This window comes from Salvelinus namaycush, chromosome 26 (assembly GCF_016432855.1).
Source record: "Salvelinus namaycush isolate Seneca chromosome 26, SaNama_1.0, whole genome shotgun sequence".
Classification (NCBI taxonomy): domain Eukaryota; kingdom Metazoa; phylum Chordata; class Actinopteri; order Salmoniformes; family Salmonidae; genus Salvelinus; species Salvelinus namaycush.
Genome location: NC_052332.1, coordinates 7,703,332 through 7,708,961, shown reverse-complemented (window position 1 = coordinate 7,708,961; position 5,630 = coordinate 7,703,332). Strand labels below are relative to the sequence as shown.

The following is a 5,630-nucleotide window of genomic DNA, read 5'->3' as shown; positions in this document are numbered from 1 at the left end:
GGAACACGGCTTTTGTTTTCTCAACATAATGCGCAACCCAAATGGCGTTTTTTTGTGATAAAAGTAATATTTATCGAACAAAAAGAAGATTTGTTGTGTAACTGGGAGTCTCGTGAGTGGAAACATCCGAAGATTATCAAAGGTAAGCGATTAATTTTATTGCTTTTCTTACTTTCGTGACCAAGCTAACCAAGCTAATATAAGGCTAACTGTTGTAGCATTGAAAGCTACACTCACAAAAGCTTGGATTTCTTTCGCTGTAAAATATATTTTCAAAATCTGACACGATAGGTGGATTAACAACAAGCTAAGCTGTGTTTTGGTATATTTCACTTGTGATTGCATGATTCTAAATATTTTTTGTAATATTTATGTATTTGGCGCCCTGCAATTCTAGCGGTTGTTTAGGAAAGTGATCCCGTAAAAGGGATCCGTAGCGCAGAGAAGTTAATTATTAGGCCAACAGTAGCAAACAAGAGTTTCTATTGGACAAATTTAGGTATGTTTATCGCTGTTTTCATTCCTTTTGCAAAATGGTTTTCAACAGAACCAATACACACACAAATTATTCAATTTCATAGCAGCCTCATCCCTTTGATTTTTGTATTCCTTCTCACATGTACACCCTCTCACCTTTTGTGTCTTCTTTATTTAGCAGGTGCTTTTATCTAGAGCCACTTACAGTAGAGAGCAAATACATTTTTATACTGTCCGATACTGGTCCCTCATGGGAATCGAACCCACAACCCTGGCGATGTAAACACCAAGCTCTACCATCTGAGCCACACGACTTCAGTGCAAAACACATCAACTTTCTGTAAATAGGCGAAAAAACCTTTCCAAGCCAAATTTTCATATCATAACCACGAACCACTACACACAGCCTACACTGCTGTCACCATGTTAACGTCAAAATAAACGTAGCTACTAGAACTAAGGTGTTAGTAAACCCGCTACAAGCATGCAGTACAGTGTACAGTCAGCAGCAAGCAGTTTACCACTTACACCGGCAGGCCCAGTGGCAATACATTAATAAAACCAAAAGCTTACCTCGACTTGGAAGAGTATCAGTGTTGGATAGCCATAGCCAGCTAGGTAACATAGCATCCCTCTCTGTTTGAGCCAGGTGTTTGAGTAAGCTAAACCAGCTAGCTGCATTCACTAGCTAAGTAAGTGAAAGTCAAGAAAAAAACTACAAAATATAGCTCTCTCACTCTGTCTCGCTCTCTTGCTTCTTCTTCATTTTTGAAGAAATTAATTTGTTCAAAACTATTAAACTATTGTTTTTCTCTCTCTTTGAGTCAACTACTCACCACATTTTATGCACTGCAGTGCTAGCTAGCTGTAGCTTATGCTTTCAGTACTAGATTAATTCTCTGGTCCTTTGATTAGGTGGATAACATGTCAGTTCATGCTGTAAGAGCTCTAATAGGTTGGATGACGTCCTCCGGAAGTTGTAATAATTACTGTGTAAGTCTATGGAAGGGGGTGAGAACCACGAGCTTCCTAGGTTTCTGTATTGAAGTCAATGTACCCAGAGGAGGACGGAAACCAGCTGTCCCATAGCGCTACCCTACACAGTGCTGTTGAGGCTACTGTAGTCCTTCATTGCAAAACAGTGTGTTTTACAGTTTTTTTCAATTGATAACAAGCATCGGTCAATACTGAAGCCACTTTTTCAAAACTCTTCACACAGTCTGCATTACCAACATGCATATTGGCCAAACAGTTCATCTCACCTCCAAAACTCACTCAAACCACCAAAACAGTTCAGAAATGTCTCAAAATAAGCTTGTTCGACCAGAACACTGGCAACAATTCTCACTCAGAAAGCGTACGTTGTCACTCATAACACACTGACCTCAAAAACACTAACAACAGGGAGCATTACATAAATTACAAACTTTTCTCTTCGAAGTTAGATTTTTTTTTTTTTACATAAATCAGTATTTCATTCTAGAATAAGAATAACACCTTTTCACTTTATTGGCTGTGCCGAAGTATATGTAGCAAGAATGAAACAGAAATGCAGTAATTTGCTTCAATAGCCTTTATTTTTTCTATATCTTTGCATATTGTAATTTACTTGTGAAAAATAAACAAATTCCTGACATCAACTTGTATAGTATAATCACTCATACTGTACAGTACTGTGAGGGTTTTAGTTCTCCCTCTCTCCTACATCACATCTCATGTCTTCTCTGGCGATGCATCTTGGAAAGTATCTTCTGGAATGTCTAATCCAACCCTGGCAGTCTTCAGGTGAAGTGTCTCCACACCCCGCATTCATGGCATCCAGTAAGGATATCTGGTCATGTGGATAGTGATCATAAACCTTCCACCTCCACGCAGAGAAAAACTCCTCTATGGGATTTAGGAAGGGGGAGTATGGAGGCAGAAATAGTACTGACATCCTGGGATGAGCAGCAAACCAGTCTGTGACTGCAGCAGACTGGTGGAATGCCACATTATCCCACACAACAACGAAGGTAGGGGAGTTTCTTGCCCCTCTCTCCTCCTCTGGCACAAGTCAATTATGCAGCTCATCCAGAAAAGAAATGAGCCTCTCTGTATTGTAGGGACCAATGAGGGGTTTGTGTAACAGCAAACTATCATTGGACAGTGCTGCACACATTGTAATGTTAGCTCCTCTCTGGCCTGGGACATCCACGGTTGCTCTCTGTCTAATCACATTTCTTCACATGCGGCGTGTTTTTGCCAGGTTGAATCCAACTTCATCCACAAAGATGAATGTATGTGCAGTTTGCCTGGCTTCCATCTCCATTACTCTCTAAAATACAGTAAATCCACAGTTTGACAGTACTTTACATTATGCATAGCTGTGTATGTACCCTGTTTGGTTATTGAACAGACATCTTACCTGGACATATTGATACCAGAGTTCTTTCACACGTTCGACGTTTCTCAGGGTACAGTGTACAACTGCTTCATCCTTATTTTATGTTTCTCTGGGACTCTGGCAATTGTTGTTGTGCTGACCATGTTCACATTCCCAAAAGTGATATTGTCTGCCAGCACTCTGTCCCGAATTTCCCGCATTTTTTTTTGCATTGTTGCCAATTACCATGTCAACAATGGAAATTTCCTGCGCATCTGATAATATTCTGCCTCTCCCTCCTGTGGGAGGCAACCTTTGGATCCTACTGAAAAACACAAAACAATCAATATATTTCAAAATGTCAGTACATGTAAAAATGTGAACATACTGTATTGTACTGTAATATGTAGTTCAATTATCATTGAAGGATGCACATCTCACCTGTTGTTTTGCCAGAAAATTCGTACTGTTGATGCAACTGTTGAACGGAGCAGATTTGGTTGCACCCTTAAACCGGCCTCTCTCAAAGAAAGACCATGGTTTACAACATGGTCAATAATTGTGGCCCTTATCTCATCAGTGACCACCACTCTTGGTCTTCCTCTCCTTTGTCCTCCACGCATTCTCCCTCTCCCTGCCACTTCTTTCCCCACCAACCTGTCTTCCTTGAACCATGTTTCCAAACTAAATCATTCTGAAGCCGTCCTCTTTTATCTGTTTGGTAACGAGACTAAGAACAGGACACTTTGGTAGGTTTTCAGCTGAAATTGCAATCAGCTGTGTTTGGAATGATTCAATATTCTGCCGATTTTCCATCTGGTTACTGCAGAAATGCACAACATTTGCCATCATTCTGTTTTGAATGTGTTTTTAACAGTTTTGGAAACAGTGTGTCAGCGTTTGGAAACATGTGCTGCAAATATATAGTTTTGCAGGTGGTGGAGTATGAATGAGAAAAGAGTTCATGGATTTTGGAGAATGTGGTCATTGAATGCATTTTGTGTGAAAGCAATGAAAAATGATTCACAGTTTGGTCCACATACACTTCTGTTTCGCTGGCTGTGTAAAGAGTTTTGACAATGTGACTTCAGTTTTGACCAACGCATGTTAGCAATTGAAAAAAACTGTGATCAATTATTTGGTGATGTGAATATATTTAGTATAGTTGTATCTAAAAATTATACATTTTTCATTGTTTCATTATTTAAAAAAAAAATGAAATTCAATGAGGAGGATGGCCCTCCCCTTCATCCTCTGAGGAGCCTCCACCGGTGTGTGTGTGTGTGTGTGTGTGTGTGTGTGTGTGTGTGTGTGTGTGTGTGTGTGTGTGTGTGTGTGTGTGTGTGTGTGTGTGTGTGTGTGTGTGTGTGTGTGTGTGTGTGTGTGTGTGTGTGTGTGTGTGTGTGTGTGTGTGTGTGTGTGTGTGTGTGTGTGTGTGTGGCCCCCTCCTACACATATTTCCCATGCTGTCTGATCTGGGAGCGAATCCTTTTAAGGTCAAGTCCAGATGGAGTTTCACGGTTCTGAATAAAGAAATAAACATTCAAACAACGACATAAACAAAAGAGTACAAGAGGACATCAGAATAAATCCGAGGGTACCATGTCCATTGGTAATTTGGTCCAGTCATGTAACATCTCAAAAGGCACTAAAAACCTATTCTATGTCAGCTCTCTGACCTGGATGTAATTACCGCTGAGACCCATGCTATGAAGCTTGTTATGACATGGTGTTATACACAGAGTCAGGACACCTGATCTTTGCATGACCCACTGACCAGGTGAAAGCTAGGATCCCTTATTGATGTCACTTGTTTCAATCCGCTTCAGTCAGTGTAGATGAAGGGGAGGAGACAGGTTAACAAAGGATTTTTAAGCCTTGAGACAATTGAGACATGGATTTTGTATGTGTGCCATTCAGAGGGTGAATGGGCAAGAAAAAATATTTAAGTGTCTTTCAACGGGGTATGGTAGTAAGTGCCAGGCGCACCGTTTTGTGTCAAGAACTGCAATGCTGCTGGGTTTTTCAAGCTCACCAGTTTCCCGTGTGTATCAAGAATGGTCCACCACCTAAAGGACATCCAGCCTACATGACACATCTGTGGGAAGCATTGGAGTCAACATGGGCCAGCATCCCTTTCGACACCTTGTAGAATCCATGCCCTGATGAATTGAGGATGTTCTGAGGGCAAAGAGAAAGTGTTCTTAATGTTTGGTACACCCTGTGTATAAGAACAGTGATAGATCTCTGAGAAACAAAGACCTCGCATTGTTAAGTAAGTCAGACACTATTGATTACCAACATAGTTTCATACAATAAATTCAATCAAATGGTCCTGTTCTGTACACCTTAGTTACAGCTTGGATATTCAAGATACAGAAAGAGAATAACGAATATATTTGGCCATAAAACAAATCAATGTTCGCTCAATTTCTAAACATCAAGCATACTGAAACAATCAGACAAATCATTTGAGAAATTGGGACTATAAGGTTCTATCTGCACAAAGCATAGTTCTGAGATACTGAGCATAAACGTTTTCATATCTCAGAACTGTCTTGTAGTGAATTCTTCGTTCACAAACCGTTAAGGTCCTCACCTTTAAAGGTACCTAAAGTGCAAAGTATCAAAAAAGTCATTACATTCATTTCAATTTAAATAGAAAGGTACAGACATTTAATGAGAATACCCGCCTTTCTTTCTAATCAAATATACTATTTCATGTTCATCACACATTTATTAAAGCGATAATTCCCTAAAATGTGGTAGGTTTGTAATTTTAGTGAAATAC

The 5,630-nt window shown here is 39.9% G+C and overlaps 1 long non-coding RNA gene across 1 annotated transcript; it reads right to left on the bottom strand.

Moving 5' to 3' along the window:
* Positions 1-2,031: 2,031 nt before the first annotated feature.
* Positions 2,032-3,157, bottom strand: LOC120021810. Its single transcript, XR_005472550.1, has 2 exons — positions 2,882-3,157; positions 2,032-2,791 (listed from the first exon to the last, which is right to left on the bottom strand). It is a non-coding gene; the product is annotated as an uncharacterized LOC120021810 (long non-coding RNA).
* Positions 3,158-5,630: the final 2,473 nt, after the last annotated feature.